At 46.9% G+C, this 15544-nt stretch overlaps 1 long non-coding RNA gene across 1 annotated transcript in view; it reads left to right on the top strand.

Moving 5' to 3' along the window:
• The first annotated feature begins 335 nt into the window (after positions 1–335).
• Positions 336–15544, top strand: part of LOC141108653 (uncharacterized) — a 385958-nt gene continuing 370749 nt past the window's right edge. The window contains exon 1 of the long non-coding RNA XR_012236103.1: positions 336–415. This is a non-coding gene — a long non-coding RNA (uncharacterized lncRNA). The remainder of the gene's footprint in view (positions 416–15544) is intronic.

Genomic DNA, 15544 nt, shown 5'->3' with positions numbered 1-15544 from the left:
AGTGTAGCTGGCCAGCTAAGACCTGTCCTAGGTTGCTAATGTGACTTACATGCATATACAGCTAGACCTGCTAATAACCTTAATACAGTTTATATGCTCACATGTGAGAGATAAAAGCAGAGTTATTTACTGTGACTTTATATATGGATGTCATATAACAGTTATATATTGTGTTCACAGAAGCAAACCAGAAAGCATAGAGTTAAGCCTTTGTGACTCTCAGAAGTTTTGGCCAGTCACAGCCACTCTCACACTGAGCAAGAGTTTAGGCCTATCACAGCCAGCCTTACACCTATTATTTTGTCTAGAATTTATCCAGCACATTGCTAAATCTCACTATATCAGAGAGAGTGGACCTGAACAGATTGCAGATCCAGCCAGAGTTCAGTTTTATGGAAGCAAGTGGCCAAAATAGGTATTTAATACAGTTATATATGTTACTATTGTTATATAATGTGATTAGAACTGTATACTGAACTAGTTATGTGTTCACTTGTAGTTCCACCAAACCAAAGCAAACAACAAATTGCAATATAAAACAAGTAAAACTATTTCTTAAGCCTCAGATATACCTCTCAGAGAAATCATAAAGTGTCTAAGGAACTTTAAAGTGAAAGTACAGATACTGAAGAGAGAAATACATCTACCATTGTATGTAAAATGACAAGATTGAACCGTTGAATCGCCATTTTGTTATACCTTATTCAACACATGTTTGTACATGCACTGCCTGCTGCTAAATTGGCAGTGTTATATATGAAGAAAAGCTGAAGTTAATAAAGAAGATATCATAGAGGTTTGGTGTGCTCTTTAAACCTACTGCTTCCATAGAACGGCGCTAGAAGAATTATAGAGTAAGAGATAGTCTTGTTTGAACTAAAAGCTCAGAGATTACAATTCTTCTAATGCCACAGCGCATAAGGCACTTCATAGTGATGTGCCTGCCACACTGGTCCTCGTCCACCTCCAACCCGGACAGTTCTCCTTCCAACCTATTCGCCGTTCTCTGTTGGCCGAACAATCACTGACTGCACCCCAGAGGGTCCTGCCCTGGTTGCTGAGGGTCCGCGTTGCTGTTCCCGTCTGCTTCTCCGTCCTGTAACACCAGACCCGCTCGCTGCCCGCACAGATGGACTTCTGATCCGTCCCCTGGCCCAGCCATCTGTTGCTCGACCTCTGCTGTAGCTCACCACCTCCTCAGTGCTCCTCAGGTTCCGCCCTCTAGGCACTGTAAGACTACTGGCCACCCCAGAAGCCTGGCCAGCATCCCGAGACACGGCTCTCCCTTGCTGGGCCGACTGACTGCTCTGGTCCTCTCCTGCAGCCCTGGCCGCGTGCTCTCGACACCTGCGACAAGCATGGGGGAGGAGCCATGTGGAGCACTCGTCTCCCCCACTGCTGAGCTCTGTCCTCGGCACGGGTTCCTCCTGGCCTCCCCTCTCACTGTACCTGGTGTCTGCTGGCTGGAGGGGGGCGGAGGGTCCCTGACGGGCCTCCGGGGTTGACGCAGAGGGGGAGGTGTCCAGACTAAAGCGCTCCGGTGGCCGAGACCACCGAACTCGTGGGATCACCTGCCCCCCCCCCATGATTTGTGCCTCCTCCCTCTCACCAGCGATCTCTGCGCTTGTAGCCAGTCCTTTCCTCAGGTGGCTGCCACAGCCGCATTAGAAGTTGGTCAATGTCGGCCATGCTGAGACAATATGCAGGAGAGCAGTGAGGGTGGTCTAATCTTCTCACTCTTCGCTCTCGACTGACATCACACTTCCTCCTTCTAACTAACTTCCCCAGGATGCCTCCTGGCTCTTAACCACCCCTTTCCTTAAAGGGGCCCCCTACCTAAATGACCCCCTGCCTGTCCTGCTGTCCGCCTATGTCATGCCGTCCCTCTGCCCATTCTTTTTATTGCCTTTACTCCGGGACTCCCTTTATTTGCTTAAAAAAGCCGTTTTGTTTTCTAGTTTGTAAAGGACAAGAATGACTGTTTTACTTTTACAGATGGCTGGTTGATGATCCCAGGTTACCCATATGACAGCATGCTAAACGTTACATGCACATGCACGCACATATGCACATGATGTAAGTCTAACCAATAATTGATTGTCATGATACCCCATTTCAACCATAACCATTTCTTCCAGTTTCCTCTATCACACCTCACAGATCCAGTTAATTGCTATATTTTAGCACAGCTTTTGTTGTGTTGTGTAGAATTACCAGCTACTGTACAGCGCTATTCTCAATGTAGCCTATTCACTGAAGCCTGGAACAGATATCCCTTTTCTCTAATATCTGGAACTGATTTTGCAGTAGTGATTGGCACGTCTGAAATAAAACTAAAAAAAATCACACGTATAACGCCAATGCCTGAGCCAAGAGGCCTGGGCATGGCTCAGGCAGTGAAAGGGTCTGTCCTTTATTCTGGTCTCTATTAACATTTCCTCTCAGTAAATTGTCAGCACAATGTAAATTGTTGCATACTTTGCTGGCAGAGTTCAGGAACGTAGTAATAATACTTTGCTGACTTTTCATGCCTGTCTGGCATCCACAGCCCAGCTTGATAAGTTGAGGAGGCTGCAGGCTCTGGATTCTGCCTGACAGAAGCTCTGGCTAAAGCACAGGCCTCTCTTTTCTCTCCCTTCTCTCCCCTCCGTTACAGCGCTGGCAGAGGGCATGCAGCCAACTCTCATTACAGCTTTGACTGGTCCCCAGCAGCCTGCTACCTGCTTTGCTGCCTCTTCCCAGGAATACTAACTCAGCCGCTGGCAATGCTCTGGCAGAAATCGAACTCAGAGCAATACCCAGCCAGCCAATGTGAGGCCGGCTGAGTCCGCTGTGAAGGTCAGGGGAGATCACGAGGGGGCCTGACTTATCCTGCCTCCAGGCTCTGTTTGTAGTGGCAAGTGGGAAAATGTCACTGCCTTCCCTCTCTTCCAATTCAAAGTGAACCTGTCATGTCCTTTTTATTTAAAGTGGTATTAAACCCAAAAACAATTGCAATTTACAAATCCTCAGATGTGGTGGGTGCATTCGTCTTCTTTTTGTAGGCTTTTTTCCCCTTTGTTTTCACCTGGTGATCTGGCCAGTAACTAAGGTCGGCCATACACAGTTCGAATCTTGGCTGGTTAGCAGAAACCATCCGAGATTCAAACCGTTAATGGGCAGGCTGAATGTACCAAGATGATCAATCGGTCAGCTTGGGTACAACCAGCCCGCAGGATTGTGATTATCTCCTGGCAGGGACGGCTACAACGCATGGTTGCAGGAAAGAAATTTGCCCCGTGTATGGTCTGCCTTACCTCTTGTGCTTTTTGCATTTTGCAGATTTGCACTACAGAACGTGTTCCATAGGAAACCATGTTAAATAGACTGTAGCGCAAATCTGCAAAATGCAAAAAGCATTACAAAAGCATAAGTGTGAATCAGGCCTTAGTGCCTCCACTCTGAATGGAGGAGCAACATTTTTGGACAGCAGCATTGTTAATCTGGGGAGAGAGGATTGTTAAGCTGGTCATACATTATACAATTATCTTGTTCAAGTTCTTTTAGATTTACCTTCACCTATGTCCAGGACCGTCTTTAAGGCAGGGCAAAAGGGGCAGCTGCCCTGGGCCCTGTCATTGTTGTGGGGCCCAAAGCAGCTGCCTCACACTTGCCAACTTTCCCAGTTGAAATTCCCTCGTCCCTTGAGGTTTCAGTCTCATGCTGTGTCCTAATATCTCAGTGTGAAGTTCTGTTATTAATGCTGCCCAGCTCTGTCTTGTTGTGTACAGATGACTCACCTGCAGACCCTGTGTTTACATGTAAATACCAGGATTGATATGTAAATACCAGTGGCATTCATATATAAATAGTGGCAGACTGGCAGCATTCTATGTAAACAGAGGTGGTATTCATATGTATATCATGCCCCCCTGAGGTCATATCCACCATAACCTATACTGAATGCTACCCACTGGGGAGATAAAGGGGCATGCTTGAAAGTCCTGCATACTGTGGCCATTAAGCCTACCGTCAGCCTCTTCTGCAAATTGAAGCAAATTAGTGGGGGGAGGGTAGTGTGTGGTGTGCAGAGGTAGGCAGAGAAGGAATTACAGTTTGGGGTGCACAGGTGAGCAAGGTCCAGTCCATGGTGTGCAGCCACTGAGGAGATGATGTGCTGTAACCTCTAGCAACCAATCAGTAAGCAGTAATGAAGTGCAGTAATCAATCAGTGAGCAGTATTGATGTACAGTAATCTCTAGCAACCAATCATCAAGCAGAAATCATGTGTTGTAACCTCTAGCAACTGATCAGTGAGCCGAAATGTGTGCTGTAACCTCTAGCAACCAGTCAGTGAGCGGTAATGATACACTGTAACCTCTGACAACCAAACGCAATCACTGTCTGATCTGATTGAGTAAACTAATTTTGAGTCTAGCTGCTATTTATTGTATGTCTCAGAGCAAGTGGAGAGCAAAACTGTATGGGGGGGGCCAAGAAAATTTTTGCCCAGGGTCCAATCAATATTAAAGATGGCCCTGGTTACTATGCCACATTGCCAACTCTTCAGTCAGGATTTCAGAGCTGTCAGCTGGTATTTCCCGATAGTCCCAGACAAAGGGAGCCCAGACCTGCTGCTGAGCAGAATCTAGCAGCCATCTGTAGGCAATCTCCAGCTCCCATTCCTGATTGGCTAGAAACTCCAAATCTTCCAGTGCCCAGGGAACTTCTGAGACATTAAGCATCCGTTCTCTGTATTCCAAGATTTCTTCCAAATGCCACCTCAAATCACTCCCAAAGTCAGGATCCTGTGACAGCCTCCCTAATAACAGCCCCAGACCACAGTAGCCAAAGCCTTCTGTTGGGCTGTCATCAGCTGTCCATGGGCACACTTGTGCTACATACCAACGGAGGGCTCTGTAGCTCTCGTCCAACTGCATCTCCACCTGGACCAGCCTGGTTAACTCAGCTTTCCATTCCTTGTGTGGTTGTCTCCCCAAAAACATCATTTGAACTTCTTACTGCAACCAGTACCTTGACTGAAGGGATGAGAGAATGTTTCCCTGGTGTCCCTGCTCACGGGCTAGCGCTTCCTTCCAGAGCTCCCAGCAAATAGAATCATATAATCCCAGGATGATATGACACTGGTCCCCTGTGCTGTATCTGTATCTCTTGCAACCTCCTTCCGAATTCCTCTTCCATGGTGGCTGGTATCTGTACCTCTCCTCTCCTGCTATCCGGACCTTGGATCCAGGTGGAGGTTTGGATGTGCCAGACTGCTTGCCACCAATGTCACGGAATCGCTTCCCACACTCCGCTTGAGTGCTTCCGTCATATATCGCTTCATCTTAGTCTGAATATAGATATATAGCTGAATATATAGATATTACAACCGCTTGCAACCAAGAACTAGGCAGTACTCGTTTTGGCTGCTGAATATGAACTCTTTATTTGAACAAAGGCACACAGATATACACTCGGGGACAAATCCCCCTTCTTTGCATAATGAAACAGGGCGGGATAGACCTTACCTCCACCAGTAGCACGACACAAGTGTATTCAAACTTCTCATCAGTAGACTGTCTTTGGGAGGGGGCTGCTGGAGAAATCTCCCCCCCTCCCCTCTCACAGCTAATCCCCAGAGACATATACATCTCTTAATAGTTTTCTCCCAAGGCAGACAGACACAATAGAACAATGGGATACAAGCACTTAAACACATAGCAACCCCCACCCCACCTCAAACCATCTGGCAATGGTCTCTGATGAAAGGGGGGAACTTTATCTTCTCTGATTAAAGGGGGGACTTTATCCTATTTAACCTCCTCATGCCCGCCCGCCATCATATGACGTGACGGACTTTGAGCGGGGATATCTGAATGATGCCTGTAGCTACAGACATCATTCAGATATTGCCGTTTTCAGCCGGCGATTCCCTACACCATAAGAATGATCATAGCGGCTGTTCCGCCGCTTAATCATTCTTACGGGAGGCGAGAGGGAACGTCCCCGTCCTCCCGCCGCCCTCTGGAGCTTCTACCGACTCACCGATCAGTCGGACACAGGATCCGCCGGCCCCGGATGTTGATCATAGAGATTTCCGGCGGACCAGATGGTCACCGGAGTCTCTATGATAGTCGGAGGCCGGGCGCGTTATGACGTTGACTTAGTTAAATTGATGATAGGCAACTCCTATCCTCATATTGATTAGTGGTTCCAAATTAATAACTACTGCAGTAGGGAACAGACGCAAAAGATACGCTCAGCATCTTTCCAAATAACTGTTCTGCTTTATTATGACGCAATTGAAGGTTTTTATGCACATGATTACGTAGGTATCACATTAATATTACAATTGTACGTTTATGGTAACAAGGGGCGTTACATAGACAGGCTAATTCTAATCAGGACTCAAAAGAATGTAAACATGTACTGAAACATTATTAGTGCCGTGTGCACAGTGAGGGCAGTGTGCAATACACTGCAATACAAATAGAATACAATTATATACAGAACTTACAAATTTCCATTACAGCGTCACACCCGGCTTCTACATTAAAAAAAACGGCACCGCTTCGGCTGGGAAGCGGTGATCTTTTTTTTTTTTTTATTATTTATTTCACTCTTCCCAGCCTAGTGGTGAGATGTGGGGTCTTATTGACCCCATATCTCACTATAAAAAGGACCTGTCATGTCATATTCCTATTACAAGGGATGTTTACATTCCTTGTAATAGGAATAAAAATGATCAAAAAAAATGTTTTTTTTTTCAAAAAAGTGTCAAAATAAAAAAAAGTATGATTAACAATACATTTTTTTTTTTTTGTAAAGCGCCCCTGTCCCCATGTGCTCGCATGCAGAAGCAAACACATACCTAAGTCCCGCTCACATATGAAAATGGTGTTCAAACCATACATGTGAGGTATCAACGAGAACGTTGGAGTGAGAGCAATAATTTTGTCCCTAGACCTCCTCTGTAACTCAAAACATGTAACCAGTATAAAAATTTCAAGCATTGCCTATGGGAATTTTTAAGTACCGAACTTTGGTACCATTCCACGAGTGTGTGCAATTTTGAAGTGTGACATGTTAGGTATCCATTTACTTGGCGTAACTTCATCTTTCGCAATATGCAAAAACATTGGGCTAACTTTACTGTTTTGTTTTTCTTTTAAAGCACAAAACTGTTTTTTTCCCCAAAAAAGCGTTCGAAAAATTGCTGCGCAAATAACGTGCGAGATAAAAAGTTGCAATAACCACCATTGTATTCTCTAGGGTCTTTGATAAAAAAAAATATATAATGTTTGGGGGTTCTATGTAATTTTCTAGCAAAAAAATGATTTTTACATGTAGGAGAGAAATGTCAGAATTGGCCTGGGTGGCTGTCAGGCTAGGAGCATATAACAGGTAATAGTTCAGGTGTTCTGATTATGCAAAGAGTTCAAAGAACAAGAGCACATACCATGAGCAGGTCTGAGCAGAGCAGGTCAGCTGGGACTTGTAGTTCACTGCTGTAGATGAAAGTAGATGTTTGCTGGACTTTGTAGTTAACCACTGCAGATGAGGATAGATGTTAACTGGTGCTTGTAGTTCACCGCTGCAGATAAAGGTACTACAGTAGAATCAGGCAAAGCGTAGTCTAGGCAAGCTGGGTCATACCCAGGAAGATCAGAGTCCAAACGGTACCGAATCAGAAGCAAGCAAACGGGGTCAAACGAACCGGGTCATAAACAAAATACACAGAGCAGATATCAGCTGGATTAAACACAAGGTAAACTCTAACACAAGCACTGACTGAATGCTGATACAGGTGATTTAAAGGTGAGCTGGCCAATCACTGTTGTTTCCCAGGCAAAGGCTGTGTCAGATGAGTTGTGCTGGGTCCTAAAGGGATCCTAGTACTGACAGTACCCCCCCCCCCCTTTCTCGAGGGGTTGCTCCTGCACCCCCAGGCTTACTGGGATAACGAAGATGGAACTTCTTAAGTCGGTCAGCATGAAGATCACGAGCTGGGACCCAAGATCGATCCTCTGGGCTGAAACCTTTCCAATGAATGAGATATTGTAAGGAATTGCGCACTCATCTGGAATCAAGAATAAATGCCACTTCATATTCCTGACTGTCCAGCACATCCACAGGTTCTGGTTCATTTACTTGGAGGCTGGAATGAACGGGTTTCAACAATGAAACATGAAAGACATTTGGAATGCGCATGGATGGGGGGAGTTTTAATCTATAGGATACAGGATTAAGAATCTCCGAAATTTCATAGGGCCCGATGAATTTTGGGCCAAGTTTTTAAGATGGAACATGCAGGGACAGATTCCTAGATGATAGCCACACTTTGTCACCAACTTTATATCCTGGTGCCTTTGAGCGCCTCTTGTCAGCCATTTTCTTAAAAGCCTGCACAGAGCGAGAAATAGCACGATTAACATCGGACAAGATTTTGGAGAAATTTTCAATTGTGGTGTTGGCATCTGGAACATCAGAGTGTGGAAGATCTAAGAAGCACACACGAGGATGCAACCCGTAAACACAGAAGAAAGGAGAGGTCCCTGTAGATGTGCTGGCACAATTATTAAAGGCAAACGCTGCCCACGGCAGGACGTTGACCCACTCCACCTCATCATTGGTTATCAGACAATGTTCCATCTTCTCTAGAGTCTGATTTGTCCTTTGGCCGTTTGTCTCAGAATGATATGCTGAAGAATATGATAACTTAATCCGCAGCTGAGAGCAAAGGGCCTTCCAAAACTGGGCTATAAACTGAGAGCCACGGTCTGAGACAGTCTTAATTGGTGCCCCATGGAACCTGAAAACATGTTTAATGAATAAAGATGCCAGTTCTTTACCAGATGGAAGTTTCGGAAGCGGAACAAAGTGGGCCATTTTACTGAACCTGTCTACCACCACCCAGATCGTGGAACATCCCTGGAACGGAGGCAAGTCTAAAGTCCATAGATAAATGGGTTCAGGGACTAGTAGGTATTGGTAGAGGACGTAGGAGACCAGGCGGCTTAGAGGTACTGCTGTTGTTTCTGGTACAAACTTCACAGGCCTAGACGAAGGCTAACACATCCTGCCTAATCGATGGCCACCAGAGGTTGCGAGAGATAATCTCAAAAGTTTGTCTAAACCCCGAATGTGCTGCAGGTTTTGATGCAGGTACCTGCTGCAATACCTGCAAACGAAGAGCCAGGGGCACAAAAAGCATACCAGAGGGAGTGGAGGGAGGGGCTTCAGCCTGTGCAGGTAACAAGGCCTCAGAGATGTCAGTCTGGGTGAAAGCCAAAATCCTATGCTCATAGATAATGGGTTGTGGAGGAAGCGGAGGAGGAGACTGATAAAAAGCTGCGAGACAAGGCGTCAGCCTTAATGTTTTTTGGCCTGGTAAATATGAAATTGTGAAGTCAAATCTGGAGAAGAACAATGACCACCTGGCTTGACGTGAGTTCAGTCTTTTAGCAGAACGGATGTATTTAAGGTTTTTGTGGTCAGTCAGAACTATGAATGGATAGCGAGCTCCCTCCAGCCAATGTCTCCATTGCTCCAAAGCAAGCTTTATGGCTAGAAGTTCTCTGTTGCCTATATCATAATTGCACTCTGCTGGGGAATATTTACGAGACAAGAAGGCACAGGGGTGGATGGCAGCATTTACAGGATCCTTTTGTGACAAAAGCACCCCCACCCCTACTTCAGATGCATCTACCTCCACAATAAAAGGTAGCTCAGGAACAGGATGGTGTAGGATTGGTGCAGAGGTAAAGGCTTTCTTTAACTAAGTGAAGGTTGCCTGGGGTTCAGTAGTCCATTTAAACATAGTCGGAGTCTTCCTGGTGAGAGAGGTGATGGGTTGTGCAATGGTGGCTAAGTTCTTAATGAATTTTTGATAGAAAATAAAAAAGAGCTGAAGCTCTAACAGGGCAGAGTGCTGCTGGCTTTTGCACACAACAATTAACTCCACAGGAGCTCCAGGGAGAGAATGCAATCAGCACCTCACAACTGCAGCTTGAGCTGATATCGGTGGATGGGACTGCGGTTTCCACTGACAGCAACCAAACAGAAGGGCTGGCGACAGGGCAGAGTGCTGCTGGCGTCTGCCCTCAACTAACAGAAGATGGAGCTCCTGTGAAAGTGGATGGGATTTCGGTCTCCACTGACACAACCTCAGAAAATGGTCCAGCACTGAGACAGGTTATCTCTCGCTCGACTACTGCAACTCCCTTCTCTCCTCTACATAGTCTATCACCTCTTCAATCAATCATGAATGCTGCTGCCAGACTCATCCACCTTACCAATAGCTCGGTCTCTGCTACTCCTCTCTGTCAATCCCTCCACTGGCTTCCGCTCACCCAACAAATTAAATTAAAAATACTAACAACTACTTACAAAGCCTTCCACAATTTAGCCCCCAGCTACATCACTAGCCTAGTCTTTAAATACCAACCTACTCGTTCTCTTCGTTCCTCTCAAGACCTCCTGCTCTCTAGCTCCCTCATCACCTCCTCCCATGCTCGCCTCCAGGACTTTTCCAGAGCCTCTCCAATCCTATGGAATGCCTGACCCCAATCTGTCCGCTTATCTCCTACTCTATTAGCTTTTAGACGATCCCTGAAAACCCTTCTCTTCAGAGAAGCCTACCCTACCCACACCTAACAACTGTATTTTCATTTACTTCATCAGCTCACCCCCACAGTTATCACCTTTTGTTCCACTTGACCCTCCCTTCTAGATTGTAAGCTCTAACGAGCAGGGCCCTTTGATCCCTCCTGTATTGATTTGTATTGTAAGTGTACTGTCTGCCCTCATGTTGTAAAGCTCTGCGCAAACTGTTGGTGCTATATAAATCCTGTATAATAATAATATCTTCATATATTCTTGAGATCAGACTGGGGTTCTCGGTCACTCTGTTCCCCTAATAGACACAGGGTAACTTACACATAGGAGGGGCTGGGGGAGCTGGCCAAGGAGTTTCCAGAGCCCTCCAAGAGAAGCTGGGTTCCACAAGCCCCCCGCCCAAAGTGACTCCTGTCACATTGCACACAAAATACCTTAACACATATGTACAATGTAACAAATTGCAAGGTAGAGTTCAAAGTGCTTGAACTTCTAACAACTGCTCTCTGCTGTTTAAAACTGAAATGTTATTGAATGCTATGAAGTAGCAGTCTACACCCATTATCATTAATCTCTACACTGCTTCATGTTAAATATTTACTGTAGTTCAGCGGCAGATGGAGATCAGCAGTAAGTAATGAGGGACTCATATTTTTTTTATAGGAGAACACTGTAACCACATTAAATAATCAAATATAACTAACATTTACTCTAAATATTTTGTGGATGCTTAAAAAAAAAAAAATTTTTAATTGTTAGTTGAAATTAGTTATTTTTACCGTTGTGGTTTATATCCTTTGTATTTGGAAACATTTTGCAGAGGAAATGGTGGTTTAAAGAAATACCCAGTGTGTCAACATAAATACCACCCCCCCCCCACCCAATCAATCCCTTAGGCCTTATGCACACGATCGTACATGCACACGGATGCCCTTTGAGATGCGTTAAAGGAACCTTTTTGAGGTTGTGTTTGGGGTTGTTACAGAATGATGAATGCTCCAAATGCAAACCATCTTTCTGCAAACCTCGGCACACAACTGCACACAGCCTCCTCTTCTATTGCATCCAAATGGGCAGTTGTACACAGCGGGTCCCAGGAATGTCATTATGCAGGCTCTGCAAGCTGTGCCCCTCCTGTATAGCAGTGTGCATGAAACCTTACAAAAACCTTAGGATTAGGGATGAGCTTCGAGTTCGAGTCGAACCCATGTTTGACTCGAACATTGCCTGTTCGACCGTTCGTCGTGATGCGCCAAATTTGAGTGGCACATCACGGCGGCATCGCAGTGCATTACTCGCTGATGATTGGCCAAGCATGCACTATGACCCGCATGCTTGGCCAATCACAGCGTCATCTGTACAGAGAGCCGTAATTGGCCAAAGCCAGGGTGGCTTTGGCCAATTATGGCCCAGGGGGTTTAATACACGCCCCACACTATATAAGGCCGACTGCGTGTCGGCCTTGTGTAGTGTGTTGCGGCAGTGTGTGTGTGCATCCTAGGTGTTTGTGCGTGTATGTATATATATACATATATATATATCTATATCTATAGATATATATATATGCACACTGTATTCAGTTTATCTAGATCCCTTCCTGTTCTCTTCCTACTGACAGGCAGGCAGGTGTTTTTACAGTATTTACAGCTACCTGGAGAAAATGGCTGGTGTTCTTCTGATCCTATTAGTACCGCAGGCAGCTACAGTATTTACAGTTGGTGTACTGTGTCCTCTGCACAGTGTGCACCTAAAGCTACCTGAAGAAAATTGGTGGTGTTCTGATCGTATTAGTACCACAGGCAGGCAGCTGCAGTATTTACAGTTAGTGTAGTGCGTCCTCTGCACAGTGTGCACCTAAAGCTACCTGAAAACAATTACTGTTGCTCTGATCCTATTAGTACCACAGGCAGCTGCAGTATTTACAGTTAGTGTACTGTTTCCTCTGCAAAGTGTGCACCTAAAGCTACCTGAAGAAAATTGGTGGTGTTCTTCTGATCCTATTAGTACCACAGGCAGGCAGCTGCAGTATTTACAGTTAGTGTACTGTGTCCTCTGCACAGTGTGCACCTAAAGCTACCTGAAGAAAATTGGTGGTGTTCTTCTGATCCTATTAGTACCACAGGCAGGCAGCTGCAGTATTTACAGTTAGTGTACTGTGTCCTCTGCACAGTGTGCACCTAAAGCTACCTGAAGACAATTGCTGTTGTTCTTATACTAATAATACTACAGGCAGTTGATTCTGCTAGCTGCAGTATCAGTATATATATATATATATATATACATTCCAGCTTTGTGCAGCTACATCTCACTGCAGGCCATTAGTATGTCTGGAAGGCCAAAAAGGAGAGGCAGACAGTCACAAGCCAATAAAAGAGGGCAAGTAGGCTCTGTGTCTAGAGGCAACAGTGCTGGTCGTGGAGACGGTACATCCTCATCAGCACATGGCCGTGGGACACGCTTGTCCTTTTTTTCGGCAGCTGGCTGTGTTGAGCCGCAACATGTGGAAGACTTGGTAGAGTGGATGAACAAGCCGTCCTCATCCTCCTCATCCTCTCTCACCCAGGCTCAGGGTACTTTGTCTGGCAAAGCAGCTGCCAACGCGGCCTCTTCCCTCAATGGCATCAGTCACTCCTTCCCTAGCCCCACCATGTCCCCCTGAGGAGTCCCCCGAACTGTTTGCCACAGTGTTGGGTACATGCTCCAGGAGGATGGCCAGCGTTTTGAAGGCTCTGATGATGGTACCCAGCTAGAGGAAAGCAGTAACGTGAGCCCAAAGAGAGGGGGTGGCAAAGTAGGACAGCAATCTGGCAGTCATGTTCCCCCAGCTGCAGCATACTGGCAGGTTTGCTCCAGTGATGAGGAGGGAGGGGATGATGAGGTCACTGACTCCACGTGGGTGTCTGATAGGAGAGAGGAGGCACATCTCCAAAGTGGCAGGATGCCCTCCAGGGGCCAGCTTAAGGGCAGCACACGACTGCATCAAACTGCAGAGCTCCGCATGTGCAGGGCACTGCTGTCTCTGCGCGTTATTCCAAAAGTTCTTTGGTGTGGGCCTTTTTTGAGACGAGTGCATCAAATCCCACTGCTGCTATTTGCAACATATGTCTCAAGCGTATCTCGCGTGGCCAAAACATCACCCGCTTGGGCACCACATGCTTGACCAGACATATGTCGATCTGCCATGCAGTTAGTTGGCAAGCGTACCCACAGAACAAAGCGGACCTCTCCTTGCTCCTCATCAGCTGGGATCTTTAACCCCACTATACCTTCAGTCCTCTTTGAAACCTGCACTGAGAGGAATGAAGGTGTAGAATTAGGTGTGTCACAGCCAAGTACTCGTGGTCAATCTGCTATTTGTACACCGACCTCAGATTGTACCAGGCAAATTTCCCTGCCCCAGCTGCTGCACCGCCGAAAGAAGTTCGCTCCCAGCCATCCACAAGCCTAGCGGTTGAATGCTAGCTTTGCTAAATTGCTAGCACTTCAACTGCTGCCTTTTCAGTTGGTAGACTCTGCCCCCTTCCGTGAGTTTGTGGAATGTGCGGTTCCTCAGTGACAGGTTCCCAAACGCCACTTTTTCTCACGGAAGGCCATTCCGGCTCTCTACCGGTATGTGGAAGGCAATGTCTTGGCCTCGCTGGACAGGGCAGTCAGTGGTAAGGTGCATATTACCGCTGACTCATGGTCCAGTAGGCATGGACAGGGATGTTACCTATCTTTCACCGCGCACTGGGTGACTCTTCTGGCAGCTGGGAAGGATGCAGGACAGGGTGCAGGAGTGTTGGAGGTTGTTTCGCCACCACGCCTCCAAAATTCTACTAGTGGTAATTCTGCCACACCTCTCTCCTCCACCCCCTCCTCTTTTTCTTCCTTCATGGCCTCTTCCTGTGCTGATTTGTCCTTGGAACCAGCAGTGCTCCGTAGGCTTGAGCTGGAGTGCTTGGGGGACAGGAGCCACACTGGGGCAAAGATTCTGTCAGCTCTGCAGGGACAAGTTCAGAGGTGGTTGATGCCACGCCAGCTTAAGCCAAGTATGGTGGTTTGCGACAATGGCACCAACCTCCTCTCCGCCCTCCGACAAGGACAACTGACCCATGTGCCCTGTTTGGCTCATGTCCTTAACTTGGTGGTGCAGCGGTTCTGGGGCAGGTACCCGGGCTTACAGGATGTCCTGAGGCAGGCCAGGAAAGTCTGTGCATTTCAGCAGGTCATATAATGCCAGTGCTCAGCTGGCTGACTTCCAAAAGGAATTTAACCTGCCTAAGAACCGCCTAATCTGTGACATGCCCACCAGGTGGAACTCAACTTTGGCCATGCTGCAGCGGCTGCACACGCAGCAGAGGGCCATCAATGAGTACCTATGCAACTATGGCACCAGGACAGTTTGAGGAGGCCACGAGGATGGTGACAGTGCATGCATCAGTGACACTGTCCCTCTTGTCCACCTGTTGGAGCGCACGCTGCGTGGAATAATGGACTGGGCACTTGAGGCAGAACAGAGGGAGGAAGAGGAGGACTTCCTTACCTCTCGATGCCCTCTTTATCCAGACAGTGTTCCTGCGTGCCCACCGATCACACAGGAAGAGGAGGAGGATTGTGTCAGCATGGAGGTGGAGCCTGGCACTCAGCATCAGCAGCAGTCTTCAAGGGATCAATTACAGTCGTCAGAAGAAACCCATGGACTTGTAGGTGGCTGCGGATTATGTCATCCTTAGTGACCCAGAGGACTCCGGACCGAATGCCTCAGCAAACCTACGCTGCATGGCCTCCCTGATCCTGCAAAGCCTGCGGAAGGATTCTCGTAATCGTGGTATCAGTGGGAGGGATCATTACTGGCTGGCAACCCTCCTTGAACCACATTACAAGGGTAAGGCTGCGGACCTTATCTTGCCGTTGCAGAGGGAGCAGAGGAGGCCTTACAGAAACGTTTGTGCAATGCGTTTCT

Source organism: Aquarana catesbeiana, linkage group LG09, assembly GCF_042186555.1.
Source record: "Aquarana catesbeiana isolate 2022-GZ linkage group LG09, ASM4218655v1, whole genome shotgun sequence".
In the NCBI taxonomy this organism is placed as follows: domain Eukaryota; kingdom Metazoa; phylum Chordata; class Amphibia; order Anura; family Ranidae; genus Aquarana; species Aquarana catesbeiana.
The sequence above is the reverse complement of the archived record's forward strand: the minus strand, read 5'-3'. Positions and strand labels throughout refer to the sequence as shown.